At 44.1% G+C, this 21,589-nt stretch overlaps 1 protein-coding gene across 1 annotated transcript in view; it reads left to right on the forward strand.

Annotated features, from left to right (window-relative positions):
* Positions 1-21,589, forward strand: part of ST8SIA6 (ST8 alpha-N-acetyl-neuraminide alpha-2,8-sialyltransferase 6) — a 149,914-nt gene that overhangs the window by 17,730 nt on the left and 110,595 nt on the right. The window lies entirely within an intron of this gene.

Below are 21,589 nucleotides of genomic sequence, written 5' to 3' on the forward strand. Positions count from 1 at the left end.
CTTCTTTGCCAATTTGGATGCCTTTAATTTCTTCTTGTTGTCTGATTGCTGAGGCGAGGACTTCTAGTACTGTGTTGAATAGCTGTGGTGATAATGGATATCCCTGTCATGTTCCTGACCTTAGAGGAAAAGCTCTCAGTTTTTCTCTATTGAGAATGATATTCACTGTGGGTTTTTCATAGATGGTTTTGATGATATTGAGTTATGTACCCTCTATCCCTACACTTTGAAGAGTTTTGATCAGGAAAGGATATTGTACTTTGTCAAATGCTTTTTCAGCATCTATTGAGAGTATCATATGGTTCTTGTTCTTTCTTTTATTAATGTATTGTATCACACTGATTGATTTGCAGTTGTTGAACCAACCTTGCAGTCCTGGGATAAATCCCAGGTCCTGGTGAATAATCCTTTTAATGTACTGTTGAATCCTATTGGCTAGTATTTTGGTGAGAATTTTCACATCTGTGTTGATCAAGGATATTGGTCCGTAATTCTCTTTTTTGACTGGATCTTTGGTTTTGGGATCAAGGTAATGCTGGCCTCATAAAATGAGTTTGGAAGTCTTCCTTCCTTTTCTGTTTTTTGGAACAGTTTCAGGAGAATGGGAATTAATTCTTCTTTAAATGTTTGATAGAATTCCCCTGGGAAGCCATCTGGCCCTGGGCTCTTGCTTGTTGGGAGATTTTTGATGACCACTTCAATCTCCTTACCGGTTATGGGTCTGTTCAGGTTTTCTATTTTTTCCTGGTTCAGTTTTGGTAGTTTATATGATCTCTAGGAATGTATCTGTTTCTTCCAGATTGTCAAATTTGCTGGTGTATACTTGCTTATAATATGTTCTTATAATTGTTTGTATTTCTTTGGTGTTGGTTGTGATCTCTCCTCTTTCATTCATGATTTTATTTATCAGGCAAGAGTTGGATGCTTAACTGACTGTGCCACCCAGGCATCCCTGTCTTGCTGCTTTAAAGATTTTTTTTATCATAATATTTTGCAAATTTAATTACAATATGGCTTGGTGTTGGCCTGCTTTTGTTGAGTGTTGCCTGTGCCTCCTGGATCTGGATGTCTGTTTTCTTCCCTAGATTAGGGAAGTTTTCAGCTATTCTTTCCTCAAATAGAATTTCTGTCCCTTTTTCTCTCTTCTTCTTCTGGGATTTCTATGATATGAATGTTATTATGCTTGATGGAGTCACCAAGTTCCCTAAGCCTATTCTCACGTTCTGTAATCTTCTCTCTCTTATTCAGCTTCATTATTTTCAATCATTTTGTCTTCTAGGTCACAAATTCATTACTTTGCTTCTTCCATCTTCTGTTCATTGCATCAAACCTGTTTCCAATCTCATTTATTGCATTCTTCATTTCTGATTGATTTTTTTCTAACTCTTTTATTTCTTTGGTAAGAGTCTCCTTGTTTCCTCAAGCCCAGTGAGTAATCTTATAATTGTTGCTTTAAATTCTTCATCAGCCATGTTACTTCTATCTGTTTCACTTCAGTCTCTGTCCGTGGCCTTATCTTGTTCTTTTATTTGGGATGAATTCTTCTGTCTTGGTGTTTTGTCTAAGTCTCTGCCTTCTTCTCTGTGTTAGAAAAGCAAGTTATGTTTTTTGTTGCTAAAAGTAGTGGCTTTATTAAGAAGAGGTCATAAAATGTCCTGGGCCTGGTGGTTCAGGGGCATCTCTGGTGCATTCTGTGTGTTCTGCTGTTGTGTTCTGGCTGTTCTGTCCTTCAGGTCAGTCATCTGCAGAGGCTCTCCTGGCCTGCCATCGGCAGTGTTTTGTCCTTGGCCTGAGTGTGGTGAGTATTAGTTAGGCATGCTCTGCTCTGCTTGTGAAATGATACCTGATGCTACTTCTACTAGAACTGAGGCCCTGAAGAAAGAACTCTCTGGTCAGGAGATGTGGTGCGGAATTGGATTTCTGCTGCTCTTCTGGGGAAGGGGCCTTCCACACTGGGACCGAGGCAACCTTGACTGAGAAGGGCAGTCCTGCCAGAGTGCAAGGATGTACGGTTGGGTTTAAGCAAGTTAGGCAGCCAGGGTTTGCACTGTGCTGTTTCCCGCAGGTGGCTCTGTGTTTCTGCTGAGGGGCAGGCAAGGGAAACAGTGCCAGTTAGCTCCTTTGTTGTCTCCCAGGGATGATCTCCGAAACAAGTTTATTGTCTTCCCACTGTGTTCCCTAGGCGTTCTTCAGATCACTGTTTCCATGCCGTCTGTACCCTCCGCCCCATCCCACAGATGTTTGCCTGCCTTCTCCCAAGGAGCAGTGCAGTGTCCTCCAGGCTCTGGCCCAGCCAAGCCTGTTGACCTTTACACCCTAGGCTTTAAGATGCACTGGTTGCAAGAACTCGTGAAATTCAGGCCTTGTCATTTTCTCCCCCACCTGTGGCTTTGGGGAAACGTTCTCCTTGTACGTTCCCCTTTGTGCATCTCTCTCTGTCTTTCCATTATCCATGACAATGGCTCCTTCCCCTCTGCAAAACACATTATCCATTACTCTCCTAAACCACATCTCCACACTTATACCTTCTTCATGTGGCGTCTTCTCTCCCTTTAGTTGTGGCCTTTGTTCTGTCAGACTGTAGGCCGATTTCTGGGGTATTCAGAATGTCTTGTGTTCATGGGACGAGGCGAGCTTAGGGTCCTTCTACTCTGCTCCCCTCTTCCAGGGGTTAGGTGTTAGTTGGGCAGTTAGGTAGTCGGGCCGGGTTCCCCAGCAAGAAAATATGGAGTCAGGACAGTTAAGAGAAAATAGCACCGACATCCTCTTCTGGAGTGTAGACAGGAGCACACTGACATTCTGCTTTTCAGCCCTTGCAGAAATGACTTTTGCAAAACATCCTAAAATAAGACAATTAACTACAAAGCATTTGTAGTTGCCCCCTATCACGGGCAGGAGCAGTTAAGACATAAGCCCCTAGATGTTAGCAAAAAAAGGACTGTCACAGAGATTGTAGCCTAAGAGGTAGACAGATATGTGACCAAACCCCTGATTGGCACAACTCAGCACACCCCGATTGCTGAAGATAGTTCCGCAAAAGAGTTCATAATATCCCCTAAACTTAGACATCTTGAGACCAACCCTCTCAGGCCCCCCTCCCTCTCCAGGAGCCTTGTACTCTTGCTCAATAAACTTCACCTTGCTGCCCACTGCTCTTTGTCTGGTCTACCCCTTCATTTTTTGAAGTGGCATGACCAAGAACCGTGGGCACTAAGGGGACAAAATCCTGTAACATGGAGTGATCCAGTTAGAGAATTTTTTAACATGTTTTATGTGTTTTTAATCTTTTCTTAGGCTTCTTTTAAATTTAGACACCTCTAAAAGAGGAGGCCTCTCTCCAGCCTTGTGCACATCAGACACTCTTTGCAGCTCCCACCAGGGGCTGAAATGTTCCCCTTCTTAGAGCACACACCAGAGGAGAGGCTGAGCTATGAAGCCCATCAACAAATACCTGAATTTCTAAATTAGAATTTAAAAAATTGTGGTGAACTATAGGTAACATAAACTTTACTAATTTGAGTTTGTAAAGACCAGACCTCAAATCTATCTCTTGCTTCCACATGTCGATCTCATGGGTTGCCAAAAAGGCCATGTATTTTTGGGTTGTCTGATTCAGCCAACTGAATGACTTGGTGACTGGCAAACGTCACCTGAAACCCAGGGCTGGGGCCCTGGGGCTCTCCCCGTAGCTGCCGCCCCCTTTATGTCCCAGGGCATGAGGACTGATGCCCTTTCGTGCCCTCTTACCTTCCTTCAGTGTTTTACAATATAATATAGCATCACATCACATCACATACTCTGCATAGATAGAACCTCAGGAGAATGCAAAAATGGAGCCATGAATGGGATTTGGCTCAGCAGCACCCAGACAGCCTCTGCTGCTTCAGGAAGCAGGTCCCTTCTGTGTAGGGACAGCCATCTGACTTTCTGGTTGGGGCAGGTGCTTCCTGCTCAGGTAAAGACAGGCAGACAGTGGGAGGAAGGTCAAAGCCACCCTAATTTTTTTTTTTCTCCCTGGACCCCACTGCTTCATCAGCTGCTGGTAATTTTTCCATGGGGTTCCATACGCCCTTCCAGATGCCTTGCATCTGAAGTGTTTTTGAAGCCGTCATCTGTCGCCATCTAAATGTGTGGTTGTCGTCTCGTGTAGACTTGTGTGCTTTCATGAGAATGTGAATAGTCTGGAAGGGAGAGAACCAGGTGGTGTGGTCTCTCTACTGTCTTATCCTGAAAGTTGTAATCATGTTTCATTGGACATTTTCTTGTTGTCTGTATTCACAATGGGATCATAATCGTGAGCTCTGGAAATTCAAGATGCGTGTGAACTAGAGCTTGTAAAAGGGAGTCATAACTGAGCATAACTCTGCAATGGTGGCTTTTCTCTCTCTTTGACCCCTTTCCTCTCCACCCCACCCTCCAAATACATGAAGGCTATCGAACTGTATTTTTGAGGACAATATATTTCACCTTGGTATCTTTCCTCCTTTGCTTTTAGGAGTAAGGATACTGTACGTGTCCTGATTTTAAACATTCAGTACGCTTTAAAGTTGCTTTGAGTCTGGTTTCTGAAATAATCTGAAATGAGGTTTTAAATCTTGCATTCTGCCTCTTTTTTCTACTTCCTCATCCTGTCTTCATTGGAGCTCTCCTTTCTCAGGCTTGTAGGGAGTTCTCTGTGCCCACTGTGATGGGGATCACCGGGGTCCTGGTTTTCCCAAGGTCCGGTGAGAGCGGCAGGACACACTTCTGGGGGGCGGGGAGCAGTCCCAGACATGGGCTGCAGGGCCCGCTGGGTTTCCGTGGGTTCTCCGACACGTGGGTGGGCAAGCCAGGCTGACCTGAAGGACACACAGAAATGTCCTGCTGTTTTCCTGGCTTTGCGGGGTAGGCGGATGAGGAGATCTGGTGTTGGGGGAAAAAATGGTGTCTCACTGTCCTGCTGTCGCCTCAGAGGTGGTCGGGGGTGGACTTTTATGTCCTAATTAGAGGCTCCTAGGACTCCACAACTTCCTTTTCAGGCCTCTCTCCAAGCAGGGGGGTGCTTCTTCTCATGGCTGGAGGCGTGACCTGTCGCCAGCAGGACGGTTCACCCGTGGATGTCACAGCGAAGGTGGTTCCATTGCGACGCCGCCAGTCAGGGCTGCCTGCGCGCTGTCTGGCCTGGTGTGTTAAGTCAGTGTGGCCTTAATAGACCGTTTCCTTGAGCTGACAGGCATCAGGTGAAAGTGAAACAACGGAAGTCTCACCGCCTGGTAGTAGGAGTTGCAGAGAAGCACAGATGTTTCAAGAGAGGAGGCGCTGACTGAGGCTTAGAGGGAGGGAAGGCCTCCACCAGCCGAAGGGACGTGAAGAGAAGAAAAGGAAATAAATATATCTTCTCCTCGGCCAGGTGCACGGATTCTTTTCAGAGCCACTAATATTAGCTGCTCGGCGGCTTCAGGGTGCAGAGGTCCCGCAGCCTCTCTTCGGGGGACAGACAAAGAATCTCTTGAAAGAGCTGCTGAATGCCATGAGGAAACTTGAGAAAAGTGCTCTTGGGTCTCAATGATGTCTGGGTTTGCGGCTGCTTTTACCATGAAGAAGATGGTTATTGCTGTAGTCGGTTTATCTGCTCCCACTTAGGAAGCTAGCGAGGCCAGGTCTGACACGAGTCGGCTAGGAAGGCCCAGTCGTGTCTTTCCGCAGCATCAGCTTGATTCAGTCAGAAAGCAAGGTTAGCACCATTGGAAAGCAGGCTCCGGATTCCATCTCACTATGCACACAACTTGGCTTCACCCACATCACCCTGACCTTTGCTCAACTGAGCAAAGCGCAGTTCTAGGCACACAACGAGGAAGGTTTGACAAGGGGTAAGAATTTCACAAACTAAATGCGGAGACAGTCTGTGAGCACACAGCTGGATGAGGACTTGGTGTGGTCTGGGGCGGTTCTCAGAGCTTCCTGCGGACTGTGTTTGAACAGTGGACGATCTCTGTTGTGTTCAGAGATCAGTTGGCCAGAGCCTTTGGAGGCAGTTGCGTTTTCAGTGTGGCCAGACGTGAAGGGGTCTGTGTTTGGAGAGCCTGACTCCAGGCTACAAAAGTCCTCCCTCTTTTAAAGGAATTTAATCAGTCTTGGGCCTTTGCAGGACACTTCTGGTTCTGCTGGTTGTCAGATCTGGGTGTTGTCAACCTGTGTTGGTTTTGTCTTATCTGGTCTTAGCCATAACGCCCCCCTTGGCTGCTTATGTCCTGCTTGAGAGGAGGGACTCCATCTTGCTTTCTTTTTTTTTTTTTTAATTTTTTAAATTTTTATTTATTTATTTGACAGAGAGAGAGAGATCACAAGTAGACAGAGATGCAGGCAGAGAGAAGGGAGAAGCAGACCCCCTGCTGAGCAGAGAGCCCCATGTGGGGCTCGATCCCAGGACCCTGAGATCATGACCCAAGCTGAAGGCAGAGGCTTAACCCACTGAGCCACCCAGGCGCCCCCATTTTGCTTTGTATAAGGAGACTTAGATCTACCTTGTCTGTATCCCCAAAGGGAGCAGTGGAAAAGTTCTCCTTTCTTCCAGCCTAGATTTTTTTGTTGATCAAATAATTAAATTGATATACAACAGGTTACCAGGGTAAAAGCAAAAGTTTGGTAGCATGTATAGAGCAGAGGCCCAGAAAAACTGAGTACCCTTCCAAAGCTGCCAAAGCCACTTTAAATATCAATATTTTAAATACCATCTTCAACTAAAGACAGAAGATGTCTGGGGTGGGGAGGCGGTTATGCAAGCATACAAGGGAAAGCACCTTAAACAAGGGTATGGTTGTGAAATTTAAGTTGCTGCCTTCTTTACTGGTAAGAGTTTCTAGAGATTGATTTATCCCCCCTTTCCTGCTACAGGAAGGGAGACACGCTTAAAAAGAGAGAGTTCCCTGGGGTGCCTGGGTGGCTCAGTGGGTTAAAGCCTCTGCCTTTGGCTCAGGTCACGATTTCAGGGTCCTGGGATTGAGCCCCGCATCGGACTCTCTGCTCAGCAGGGAGCCTGTTTCCACCACCCCACCCCACCCTGCCCTGCTCCTGCCTCTCTGCCTACTTGTGATCTCTGTCTGTCAAATCAATAACATCTTTAAAAGAGAGAGAGAGAGAGAGAGAGTTCCCTTATAAATGTAAGTGTCTCTTGCCAACAGGTATATTCAATTTTCAGAACTTCCCCTGAATCTGCCATTTCTTAAAAATAACCAGCTTAAAATAATCAATATGCCAAAGAGACATATCTTAGAGTAGCAAAATTTGCTCCCATTCACAGATTTGAAAAACTTTGTGTCACAAAGTATGAAGAATGATTTGTGCATGCTAAAGATAATCAGTCAGTAATTCTAGAGAACATTCATATCCCTGGGCATAATTATTTCTAAAGAAAATTTTACAGGGCATAACCTGGGCTTTTGAAATTATTGTAAAAATAATTTCCATTATCTTGTTATTGTTATAAGTTATTATAAAAGCACTAGGATTCTCCAACATCCAATTTTTAAACTAGTATTCCAGACAATTGGAGTTGTAGGTTGCAAAGACCATTCATTCTGGAAATGATTAAAATCTCTCACTGGAGTCTCAGTTGGAATGAAGCGGTACCTTTGCACACTACCTCTGGAGCATATATTGTGTGTCATATATACTGATTCTTGAATATCATGGGTTTGAGCTGTGTGGGTCCACTTATACTCAGGGTTTTTTTTTTTTCCCCTGATAAATACAGTATAGTACTGTAAATATATTTTCTCTTCCTTATGATTTTCTTAATAACATTTTCTTCTCTCTAGCTTGCTGTATTGTAAAAGTACAGTTGGTAACCTTAAATTAAAGCCATCGGTTATTTTATCAGCAAAAATGAGTTTATTCAGAAATAGGAGAGGATCGCATTCAAGGACAAACAAGCCACGGCAAACCTTAGGCAAGTCCACTGGACAAAGGAGAAGAATGCCCTTTTGTAGAGCAGAGGGTAAAGTTGGGAATGCTGTTATAAACAAAAAGCCCATTGGAGTAAACTGGGAGCTGGAAGTAGTGGCTTTTCATTGGCTATATTGTGATGGTCTCTCATTGGCTGGGCTGTTGCCAGAGGGAGGGGTTAAGCCTGTCTTCCCCCCCCCCCCGCCACCTAGCAAAGTGGTATCCAAGTGCAAGGTTCATCTCTTCTTGGGGGGTGCAATTGAGGGCCAGTGGTAGGGCGTGAAAGGCCCTCTTTCTTTCTCCATTCTGGTGTGGTTTCCCTTTGTTAATTTTTGCAGAGTATATAATCTATATGCAAAACATTTGTTACTTGACTGTTATCCATAAGACTTCTGGTCAATAGTAGGCTATTAGTAGTTATGTTTTTGGAGAGTCAAAAGTTATACATGGATTTTTGAGTACACAGGTTTGTGCCCCAACCCTTCTCTGGTTCAAGGGTCAGCTGTATTTTTTTTCTGAGAGATTTTTAATTATTTATTTGAAAGAGAGTGAGAGAGAGAGAGAGAGAGAATGAGAGAGTGCACAAGCAGGGGGAGAAGGAGAAGCAGACTATCCACCAAGCAGGGAGCCGGATGCAGGACTCGATCCCAAGACCCTGGAATCATGATCTGAATTGAAGGCAGATGCTTAACTGACTGAGCCACCCAGGCACCCAAGGTCAGCTGTGTTCTTTAAGAGATTATATTTCATCATTTCCTTACTCTGTGGGATATAATGTGTGATCCCAATGCTTTGTGTTTGGAATGTATCTTTTAATGCTTTGGTACGTATATTATAATGTAATTGCTACTTTATTATTTTCGGGAAACCACTCATATTTTACATGTTTATATTTGTCAGCATAGCTTTGCTATTTGTGAGTTAAGTTTGTGGACAGAGTTTTGTGTTTTTAATTGGGCAGTCCATCCAACACTCCCCATTCTTTTTGGGGTTATCAAAATACTCATGTTTTCTTTCTTTTTTTTTTTTTACAAGTGTATTTTTTTATTAATTAATTTATTTTCAGAAAAACAGTATTCATTATTTTTTCACCACACCCAGTGCTCCATGCAATCCGTGCCCTCTAAAATACCCACCACCTGGAACCCCAACCTCCCACACCCCTGCCACTTCAAACCCCTCAGATTGTTTTTCAGAGTCCATAGTCTCTCATGATTCACCTCCCCTTCCAATTTACCCCAACTCCCTTCTCCTCTCTAACACCCCTTGTCCTCCATGATATTTGTTATGCTCCACAAATAAGTGAAACCATATGATAACTGACTCTCTCTGCTTGACTTATTTCACTCAGCATAATCTCTTCCAGTCCTGTCCATGTTACTACAAAAGTTGGGTATTCATCCTTTCTGATGGAGGCATAATACTCCATAGTGTATATGGACCACATCTTCCTTATCCATTCGGCCGTTGAAGGGCATCTAGGTTCTTTCCATAGTTTGGTGACCATGGCCATTGCTGCTATAAACATTGGGGTACAGATGGCCCTTCTTTTCACGACATCTGTATCTTTGGGGTAAATACCCAGGAGTGCAATTGCAGGGTCATACTCATGTTTTCTTGTCTGAGAATATTACTCATACAATGGATTGAAATTCAGCGAGGTCTGTGCTTTGTTTCTTTCACCATGGTATCCCCCATGACAATCTGAATGCCCAATATGTTGAGATTTGAGTCTTCCTGCCCTGTCTAAATAATAGTACTGGGTTTCAGGGTGTATACTTTATCATTTTGCATTGTGAGACACACAGTGAGCTTTACCTGGTAAAATATCAGTGATAAAACTTAATTTGACAGTTGTGTGCTTTGTGTGTAAGTAGACAAAATAAAGCCTTTTGATTAGAGGAGGATGGATTGATCCTCGAGGATTGAAAACTCAGATCTATAATCATTTCTTAAAGGGAAAATTGACATTAACATAGAATTTTAATAAAAAGGCATTGCCTTATGATATTTGTACTTAGAAAAGTTTTTTCAATAAAAATTTACAATATTAGTAAAAATTAGTAAAATTAGTAAAAATTTCAATAAAAATTTACCTATTAGTAATCACATATTTCTATAGTCGGTCTTACAACCTCTGCTTTTGTGGGGCTTTGAAAACTCTTTATAAAGCCACAGAGCATTGGAAACTTTTTATAGAAATATACATTTCAGTATATAATTTTTTTAAAAAAATACATGTTCAAAGCAAAAATTCAGCATTGTTCAGGTTTATACTGGGCTTTTGTGGAAAGATTCTTTTTTTTTCAATATTTTATTTATTTGACAGAGAGAGATATAGCGAGAGAGGGAACCCAAACAGGGGGAGTGGGAGAGGGAGAAGCAGGCTTCTTAAAGAGGAGGGAGCCCAATGCAGGGCTGTATCCCAGGACTCTGGGATCATGACTTGAGCTAAAGGCAGATGCTTAACAACTGAATCACCAAGGTGCCCCTGAAAGATCCTTTTAAGCCAAGACTGCAAACTAGGAAGTTTCCACATAATAAATTTGATTATTTGGTATGTTAATTAGAAATGAATGTAAACTATGGGATGGCTTCTTACAAAAAGTTTTAACAATAAGAAAAAAAATCTGGATTTTACAAAATTTTGAACAATGTAAGATTTCCTCCCTTTTCTGTAAGAGTGGTCAACAGTGAGACATGTATCCTATCATCTTTCCTCTGAAAAGAATAAAAATCAGAAGAGAGCTACTGTTTGGGGATAGTTTCAAGTATGGAACTTTCACATAAGTTTGTTTTTAAATAAATGTAATTCTATTCAGCATGACAAATGATGTAAAATGAAACTTACTTAATTTACAGATTTGGAGGAGGGGTGTCCAGATAGTAAAGTGAGGATAGTTTCTATATGTAATTGATCTCTACAAGTAAAAGGATAAGTTTGGATTCTCACCTCACTCCATAAAAAAAAAAAAATTATTTCAACATGGGTCATAGACTTAAGAAGTAAAGCTATAAGCCTTTTAGAAGGAAACAGAAAATTTGGACCAGGAAATTCCTTGGATCAGGAAAAATGTGATTATACGTTACAATAAGAAATGTGTGATTGATAGAGGCAAAATTGATAAATTATACTTTATCAAAATTAAAAACTTTTTTGCTTCCACACAGAGCACTGAGGTGTGAAAAGATGAATCACAGACTGGGAGAGAATATTTGTGAAGTATATATTTGGCAGAGGAGTTGTATTCAGAATATGTAAAGAGCTTTTACAATTCAATAACAAGAAGATAAGCAAACCAATTTAAAAATAGATGGAAGATCGAAACAGACATTTTTATTAAAAAAAAAAAATAAAGATGGCTAATAAGCATCTGGAAAAAAAATGTTTGACCTCATTAGTCATTAGGGGAAATCCCAATGAGATAACCTTCTACCCCTTCTATAATGGCCTTTGTAGAAATTCCACCACAGCATGGGGTGCAGCTCCCTCCCCTCCCAGGGTTTGCTTCTGTTATTGAAGCCTGTGATGGAGGTCATTTGGTATGACCAAAAAAACACTTATTGATGACAGAAAAAAGGTAGTCCCACGTTGGAGGAGGGAAGGATGGTTCTCCAAGAAAAGTTCTGGAACAAAGACCATGAGTTGTTAAGGACACAGGAGTTTTGTAGACATGAGTCTTTGGGAACCCTAAGACCATGAGGCAAAGCTTTACATTTGAGAAATTATTACAAGATGGAAATGTAGTATCTTTTTGGCTCTGGGAGTTGTGAGGTCATATCTTATTTTCTACTACTCTGAGAACCATGGGCATTGCAATCCTGAATCCTGCAGTAAGCCCTCATTCTAACTGCCATAATGCGTGGAGTGAGAGTGGGCAACCTATTTAAGAATGTTGACACCAAGAACTAATTTAAAGTCTTTCTTTCCTCATTGAGAGGTCCACACAGTTATAGGGGGTAGCGAGTCTGTGTTACACAATTGAGAATAACTAAATATGTGTCTGTTATACCAAAGATTGTGATGAGGCCCACAGAGTTTAACAGGGCACCAAGACTTCTGTTTCCTACAAAGATGATCCTCTAGTTAGGGGTGCTTGGGTGGCTCATTGGGTTGAGCCTCTGCCTTCGGCTCAGGTCATGATCTCAGGGTCCTGGGATCAAGCTCCACATTGGGCTCTCTGCTTAGCTGGGAGCCTGCTTCCCCTGCCTCTCTGCCTACTTGTGATCTTTCTCTGTCAAATAAATAAAATCTTGGAAAAAAAAAGATGATCCTCTAGTTAGTCAAGAACTTTAAAACTTCATTCTGAGGGACACCAAGATTTGACATACAGATAGCCTGTTTGAGCATTAGGCCTGAATAATATTCTGTGGGTCCCATTGTATTTTCAGCCCCAAAGTGGGCACCAGGTTTGAGAATGGATGGCATTAATAACTCCCCATTTAATGAATGAGGAGTTATTAAGTGGGAAGGGGAATTCTATTTGGGTATTATAGATCTTTAAGTGGGGAGTGTTCTCTTTTGTGACTAGAATGATGGGAAAAGGGACCCAACCTGCAGTCTGGTAGGATGATGTAAGACCTAAAAGTCGGGAGCTGAAGGTAACCAAGGCGGAGAGATCCATTTGGAAACACTATCCATTTTGTAATTTTAAGAGTATCTTTGAGTAGGCTATTTTGCTTCTTTATTAGAACTTTAGTTGGGGCTATTGACTCTGGACAATAGGAAGGAGGAAATTTCTAATAACGTCTTCTTGTAAGACTCAAGCCTACATTGAATGAATGGTGTGTATCCCAATCAGAGCAGATCCTTTATGGGGACCCAAAGGGAACTAACAGAGTTTTGGTGACTTATAATAGTGGTGTCAGCAGTAGCATGCTAAAAAGAATAAGCCCAAAGTAAACCCATATAATTATTAATCATTGTGAGGGCACTTTGATTTGTGCCTGATTAGGCATAAATTTGTGTACAATTTGTGCAGATTAGGACAACAGCCCAATGAAATCAATTGCTAATGAATGGAGGGGGATTTGCTTCTTGTTATAATCCTCATCGACCATGATGCCAGAACAAAATAAGGCCCAAAAAGCACATTGGGAGGTTAGGGGTTAAGGGTTCAGCTAAAACAAGTGACATGGAGATGCCATGGCATTCAGCCTCATGTTTAAGAGTTGAAAGACCACACTGGGCATTTAGGCCAAGGGAATGGGTGTGTTATATGAATTTCCAGAAGAAATGTGAGCTATCTGGTCAGCTAAACCATTACAAGAAGCTTTCTCCATGGGACCTTTAGTATTAGCTGAGACGTGGGAGACTTGAAATGTAACATGTGAGGTATGAGAAGAAGTATATTCCCAATGTGTAAGGCCTCACAGGGAAAAATCCTGAATGTGAAAGCTATGCTCATTGATGAGACCAAACAGTGGGGCCCTTAGCTACTAACCAAGAGTCTGTAAAAATATGAATAAATGAACACTTTATTAAGGAAATCCTCTAGTGGCCAAAGGGCCAACTCTTGGGTCCCATCCTTTATCAGCTGTGTCTTGGCAATGAGATGGAAAGAAACAACTCTCCAGTGGGTTCAAGCTCATGCAGTGATGGTGCTGTGGTCCATAAAATAAATAGATTCCCTTTCTCCTAGACTTGAGAACCTGCAAATGGCCATGAATACCAGGAAAGGGGCAATCTTTCTTGGACACATAGACCTGGGCAAGGAGATACCAGAAAACGTGAGAATTAGTGGCTAGGTATTCCACAGTAAAGGAATCACCAGATGGGACTAGTGGCATTCTTAGTTGGATGACATTTAGGCTTCAGGGGCCAGTTGTTGGGGTGGCCACCACTCGAATTCAGCTGATTTTCTTGTGACCACCTTAATGGTTTTTTTTTAAGTCTTTTTTTTTTTTTTTAAGATTTTATTTATTTATTTGACAGACAGAGATCACAAGTAGGCAGAGAGGCAGGCAGAGAGAGAGGAAGAAGCAGGCTCCCTGCTAAGCAGAGAGCCCGATACGGGGATTGATCCCAGGACCCTGAGATCATGACCTGAGCTGAAGGCAGAGGCTTTAACCCACTGAGCCACCCAAGTGCCCCAACCTTAATAGGTTTTAATGAAAAGTTTAGGTGGGGAAGATAATTGCTTCTAGAAGCTAAGTAGGCAAGTAGATGTTGGGCTTGTTTGAGAGTGCTGGAATAGGGTTATTGACTGGATCTGGCATGGCGTGGTCTTCAGGGGGCCAAATAATGCCCCTAGATCCAAGTGAGGTGGTGAGACCTTGCGTTTTTTGGGATGCAGTGACCCAACGGCAGTCAGTCTGAGTGTGGACTACAATTCTAATCTTGTGCAGCAGCTTCATGAGTCTCTCCTCAGTAAGATGTTGTCAGTATGAGGCCAGACCTAGGTCAAAACAGAGCAAGCCTTTGAAGATGCTGTCTGCATAAATGTTGTGGAGATGGCATAAACCCTAAGTAATTTAGTGAAGGGATATTGGGACACCTCAATGGTGAATGCAAAGGTAGCTGTGATGCTGGAGAAATGGGGACGGAATCAGATATATTAACTCTACCAGTCACTCCAAGGGTCTCCCTCCCAGAATGTATCACCTCCTTGATATTTATCAGCTTTCCTGCCTAAGGAGTCTCAGTCTAACTTGTTGGGCTTTGTCACTCTTGGACATTTGTTATAATGCTCGAGAACAAAGGAGGATTCATAATCTTTGCTGATGATCTTTCTGTTGGCTCAAGAGCTCATTTGTTTCCTTGTGATCCTTAGGAGATGAGGAGATAAAGCACTTAGCACTGGTGAGCATTTCAGTTTTAGCTTCTGCGCGCCAACTGTGAGTCTCTCTGCAGCCCTAAAGACTGGGATCTTTATGGCAACACAAGGGCAGGAGGAGCTGGGAAGATATTTGGTGCTCTCCGTGTTCTAGTTAAGCATTTTCCCTCAGGAGGGGAGCTTCAGCTCATATGGTGATGGTTCTGTTTCACTGTTCACCTCCTTGGATACACTGGGGTGGAGGTGGTGGGGAACAAAGCTGTTGGGCTTGTGCAAGACACAGGTGGGAGTCTGAGAGGTTGCTGGCACTGAATCAATCATCAGCCGAAGTCCAAGTGTATGTACTTTGGAAAAGTGTTGGAAGGTTCCTCAGAGTGAAACGTAAACTTGTCATATGCCCCAGAGGCCTTTTGCTCCTAGATATCTACCGCAAGATAAATAAAAACATGTGTCCATGCAAATCACTTGTATTTGAATGTTTATAGCAACATTATTTATAATATTCAGACAATGGAAACAATTCAGACATTGGTCAGCTAGTGAGTGGATAAACAAAACATGGTGTATTTATACATGAAGTGCTATTTAGTAACAAAAAAGCATGAAATAGGAACACCCAGCAACATGGAAGAAAACATTATGCTGAGTGAGAGAAGCCAGACACAAAATACTGTATGAGACAGAGGTAAACCGCAGATCAGTGGTTGCCTGCGGGAGTGGGAGTAGGATAGAGATTAAGAAAGAGGATCTCTTCGGGGTGATAGAAAATATCCTAAAACTTGGCTGTGATACAACTATATAATGTGTAAAGTCACTAAATATCATTGAATTGTGCCCTTGGATTTTTTAGGTGCAGGAGATTTTGTGAGGAGATGCTTGTGTGTGAGTGACCTCTGTGCACTGTGTTAGCTTATGTAGTGTGTGTGCATTTGTGTGTGTGGGGGGGTTAAATATACGAGGCTGAAGTATGCAAGTGTTGTGTTATTGGGATATGCACAGGGCTTAAGTATTTCTGAAAAGCACCAAACTTAAAAAGGCTTCTTAGGTAGTCTACATAGCTTTTGACAGTACTGTGAGAGGGAAGAGTAGAAAAAAGTGTGACAGGTTCCCCCTTAACGTATAGATTTCCTACAATTTTTTTTTCATGTTTTCTATACAGTTCAAGTCAGCTTTGAAATGTTGTTTATTTAAGATGGAGAATGATCACCTGAAGGTGGGTTCCTGTGATGCCTAGGGCGCTGTGTCAAGCTCAGCAAGATCTAGGTCTGTTGGCAGCTAGTGGTCTGCTAGCCTGGACAGGCCTTGGCGGTGTCAGTCTGACCGCACTTAGTTCTCACAGCAGCCCTGTTTTGCAGGACTGTTGCTATTTCCTTTGTGCAGAAGGAGAAACCAAGACCCTGAGGGTTTAGTCAGGTGTCCCAGGCCACTGAGCTGAAAAGGGCAGCTGACTCCCTTCCAAGGCTGTCCTCCAGAAGGAGAAACAGGGATCAGTCCCACGGTGTCCCTGTTAATGCTGGTGATCTTTCCGGTCATTTAGGGGCAGTGGGAGAGAATGGCAGGGAGAGGTCACGCATGACTGAGACTTGCTAGTAGGATGGATGGCCTCGGGGACATGGGGGGGAGGGGCCCAGAGCCTGGCAGGCAGGGGACCAGCCCAGGGGACAGCTTTGAATTCTTTTAGAATAGAGTCAGACTTGGTGAAGTCAGGTGTCTAGGAGCTAGGAGGATGCCGAGTAGACCCTGCCTGGAGAGGGGGGCCTTAGGGGCTCCTCAGGAGGGCCATGTCCCTGTGCTGATTCTTGGAAACAGTTCCCTGGGGGAGCTCTCCTTAGCCTGGAACGTTGGTGGTGGGGTTGGAGCTGAGCTGCCCCAGTCGGTGTGGGCCGGCGGTCTGTGCTCAGCCTCTAGGGCTGCGGCTGCCTCCGGAGGCCCACCTCCAGAAAGTCATCCTCTCAGCTTACATGCAAACCACAGACCAGGCCCGAGGAAGGGCACTGAGACCCTATTATTTCCTTTAGCCAAGCTGGTACTAACCATTGCACACAGCTTAGCTCTCCCAAGCTTTACTGAACGCGCGCGCCGGTGCACAGTGGATGCACGGTGGACGCGTGCGCATGCGCGTGTCCTCTCCGCGGAGGCCCGCTTACCCTTTATTCCCGCTCCATGGGCCAGGTTTGGGGGAGATTATACTTACTGCGTGTTGGGGAAGGCCCAAGAAACACAAACACACGTCCACGGCACTCACCAAGAATTCCACTAAGCGCAAGTCCCTTAAGGAAGAAATATATCTGTAGCCAAACAATTTTATCCTGACTCACTCAAAAAGGTGATTTCCTTTTCTTTTGCAAATATTCTTCGCAGCATTACCGATCCCGGCACACAGTCAAAGGTTATTAATGGCTTCATTCATCCGTTCAGTGGATATTTATGCTGCGGGAAACCTGTGCTCTTACCTCCGAGCTGGGTGCCAGGAGTTTGGGTATGCAGGTGGTGCCTAATTTGATTTGGGTAGAAGCAGCCTTCTTTCTTCCCTTGGGGAGGCGGTTGCAAAGTTCAGCTCAGTGTTTGCGGCCAAGCACATCAATCCTGTAATCCCCAGGCATTTTCTGAGGCCCCTGCTCTTGTCAGCCAGAGGTCCTGGATCGGTGACAGCCCCGAAGAAGCATCCGTCACTGCTCCCAGGAAGTCCCCAGCCTAGAGAGGGAGCAACAGGCACCCTTGATGACTGGCCAGTGCAAGTGTTGTCATGGAAACATGTCCAGCACAGCAGGGGGGCAGTCCAGGGGAAGCCGGACAGGGGAGGGGGCAGAAGTAGAAATTCTGCGATAGGCAGAGGGAGGCAGATATTCATGATGTGTACAAAGGCTCGGAAACATATGGCCAAGATGGGCTTGTGAAGCTGAGACTCTGTTCAGAGTGTCTGGAGCCTGGGACATGAGTGGAGGATGCTGGACAGGTGACTGCCGAGGAAAGGTGTACCCTCCCCCAGGTAACACAGTGCCAGGGACCCGCTGAAGGGCTTTCAGGAGGAGCGATGTGCTAAGATTTGCAATTTGGAAAGCCCGGTCAGGGGTGGATATAAGGCAGGACTGAGGTTCAGTCTGGATGGCCACACCTGCCAGGACAGTAGTGGAAGAGCGGCTGCCCCTGCCCCTACCCCTCCACCCAGGGATACCAGAGCTGGTGACCGGGTTGAGAAGGTGTCTGCATGGTGGGTGCCGTGCCCAGCGCCCATGTCTGTTTCCATGCAGACGGCGTCTGTTGTGAACATCCTACCCCCCTACCCCCCCACCCCATGCAGATGATGGATGGAAGATGAAAGGGGCACCTGGGTGGCTTAGTCGGTTAAGCAGAGGACTCTTGGTTTCAGCTCAAGCCATGATGTCAGGGTCCTGGCATTGAGCCACATGTTGGGCTCAATGGGGAGTCTGCTTGAGATTCTCTCTTCCTCTTCTCCTGCCCCTCCTGCTCATGCTGTCTCTTTCTCTCTCAATCTCTCAAAATAAATAAATAAATCCTTAAAAAAGAAAAGGAAAGAGCTGTGAAGCCAGTTAGGAGGCCATCACGGATGGAAGTTAGGCTGGTCCTGAGTTGAAACCCACGTGGTGGGAGTGGATGGGAGTGTAAGGAGGAGCGTGAGGAGTCTGAATCCTCCAGTCTTTGTGATTGGGTGGAATTGGGGGGTGGAGAGAGTCTGAGCGAGGCCAGTGCTGTGTGCCCTAAGGGAATGTATTGGTCTGTATTGGCGTGTTGTAACAAAGCAACCCAGACTGGAGAGCTTAAATAGCAGAAATTTATTTCCTTGTTAATTTTTATTGAATTTAGTTCTGGAGAGGCAAGACATCTGAATCAAGGTGTGGGCAGGGTTGGTTTCTTCTGAGGCTGTGAGGGGAGGGTCCGTTCCAGGCCTGTCTCCTGGGCTTGTGGATGGTCCTCTTCTCCCTCTCTCTTCCTGTGGTCTTCCCTTTGGGCATGTCTGTATCCCAGCTGCCCCATTTTAACTTGATGATCTCTTTAAAGGCTTTGTCTTCAAGTCAGGCAAGAGTCCCTGAGGGACTAGGGGTTAGGACTCCAACAATTTTGGCGGGGACGTGGGGACACAGTTCTGCTGACAACATAGAGACCTCAAAATCGGTGAGCCAGTTAAAGTTGGCCATTCTGAGGAATCATCCGATGAGGTTTACCTGAATTGATGTGTGTCCTTTGTAAGGAGGGAGGACAACTTTCATGGGGTAAAGAATCCCACCAACTAAGTTGAGGTGGGAGATTTTAACAGTTCTGGAAACTCACATTTTCTCAAGGTGCACGCAGGTCCTTTGGCTGATGTCTGGGGTGGGGGGAGTAGCTGAGTGTCAGTGGGTTTCTGTAGGATATTTCTGGAGTGCTGGAGTGGTCACCACCCAGAGGTTGGAGCTCTAAATGATGTGTGTGTGTGTGTGTGTGTGCATGTGCATGTGCGCGGCGCGCACGCATGCGCATGTGATGGATTATTTTGAGCAAGGAGGTGAAGCTGCTTATGAGGTAGAATGGGGTCAGACAACCCTAGATTCTCATCTTGGCTCAGTCCATTAGTCTGTGGTCAGGCTGCCATAACAAAATACCACAGACTGGGTAGTTTATAAGACAGACATTTATTTCTTAATGTTCTAGAGGCTGGAAGTCCAAGATCAGGGTGCCAGCATGGTTGGGTTCTTGTCAAGGCTGTCTTCCTGGCTTGTAGATGGCTGCCTTTTTGCTGTGTGCTCTCACGGCAGAGAGAGAAAGAGAGGGAGGTGGAGACAGAGACAGAGATAGAGCTAGAGACAGAGACAGAGCTGGAGATAGATGTATGGAGACAGAGAGGTCTCTGATGTTTTTTCTTATAAGGGCACTAATCTTAGTGCCTCATCAGATCAGGGTCCCACCGGCATGACCTCATCTAAACCGAATTATCTCCCAAAGTCCCATCTCCAAAGACCATCACATTGTGGGTTAGGGCTCCAGCATATCAATTTTGAGGGGCATTTAGTCCATAGCACCACCCCAACTGTGACCTTGGACCTTTGCCCACTTTCTTGTTGGCAGCCTATGCCTGCCTCTCCAGATGGTGGGAGGGTTACATGAGATCCTGTCATGTGCCTGGTTTGTGCATTTATCCTTCGGTGTTTCATGAGAGCACGACACGGAGGAAATCCCTGACCTGTGAGATCCGCATCGAATCTCGTGTCACTTGAGGACTCTCAGAGTAAATGCTGCCTCATGCCATGCTGTCTGTCTGTCTGTCTGTGGTATAGCAGATCACGAATGGTGTGTGCTCAATAAGCACTGAACTTGATAATTTAGAAGCCCCTAAGTCCTATAATTAAATTACCTCATTTGAGAGCCAGTGTGTCCTATTTTCAAGTCTGTTTTTGTTGTTTTCTAAATAGTGTTTCAAATAGTTAAAAAGCCAAAGCGTTTTATTAAATAGTTTCTTCTAAAAAAGTTATGTATAAAAAAAAAAGTTATGTATATGGCTTAGACTCATGTTAGAATCTGGCACCTCTGTAAATATCATTGATTAGGACTCAGAGACATAATGAAAATTAGCAATTCCTGCCTTTTTGTCCCTCACCCCTGCGGTCATACCTTTCAACCCCGTTAGCTATTTTTCTGTTTACCTCCATATTTCTTAATAATGTGCTTCTACTTCTGTTTCTTGATTTATAAAATTTAATTAATTTATAAAGTTTATTTAATTTAGTTTCATAATTGAATTTTTAAATTTAATTTTATGTTGAAGTCTGTTTAGGGCAGAAATAGAATTAGTCCCTTATTCTCGATCCCCCATCTCAAAAGACCAACACACGCACACGCCTCTTCACACCTATTCCCTCCCACCTTCCTAATGTAGTTTTATTCATTTTTAATTCATTCTGTATGAAGTTCACATTATCAACAATTTGTAAATGTGGCTCAGAGCTGAACTTTATCCTGGATTGTGATTACAGCTCCTTTTGTCCTCCTTGTGTGTTTTTTTTCCTTCAGTATTTCCTTTTTCTAGAGCAGTTTTAGATTCATAACAAAATTGACAGGAAGGTGCAGCCTTCCCATTGTCAACACCCCCCCCCAAGAGTGCGACATTTGTTATCAACTGATGAACCTTCATGGGCACAGGATCATTCCCCAAAGTTCATAGTTTACATTAGGGTTTCCTCTTGGTATTGTATGCTCTGTCAGTTTGGACGAATGTGTAGTGACCTGTATCCAATGGGGGAAAATGTCATCTCTTTAATTAGAATCTCTTTGTTTATTAATAATATATCTTAGAACATCACTTAACTTAGGCACAAGTTAACAATCCCTGGTGATACTTTTGCTTTGGTGTTTAGCAGTCAGTAAGACAAGGGCATGTGCGTGGGTGTGTTTGACACATCGCTGTGGAATGTGTTGTTGTCCCGTTGAGGAAAGGTAGAGGATTTTGTGGGTTTCCAGATGTTGAGTGTTTATTAGTTTCCTGAGTCCTGTGGAGCCAGACAGGTTGGGATGTGCTCTGTCCACAGGCCCTCACATCTGCCTCCTTGGGCCATTATGCAGGCTCTGGATGGGACACCGATCTGGTGGAGCTTCCTTGACAAGCTGAAAAGTGCATCTTTATCATCACCTGCAAGGTCATAATACAAAACTCAATTTGTTGGCTGTATTTTTTCCCTCTAACATGTTTTTAGCATAAAGGTCATAAAATGACAATAATCATAAGCCTGAAATGCATGCAGTGTTTTGAAACTTATCTTTATAGTCACAACATCGTGACACGTCGGTGGGGCAGGAAAGGCCCCTACCCACCTGCCCGCCTGGCCTATTGGAATGGCCTCCAAACTAGTGTCCTTCTAGAGGGGAGCCTCAGCATTCTCCAAACGAAGAGCTGAGTT

The sequence above is a fragment of the Mustela lutreola genome, chromosome 8, assembly GCF_030435805.1.
Source record: "Mustela lutreola isolate mMusLut2 chromosome 8, mMusLut2.pri, whole genome shotgun sequence".
NCBI lineage: Eukaryota > Metazoa > Chordata > Mammalia > Carnivora > Mustelidae > Mustela > Mustela lutreola.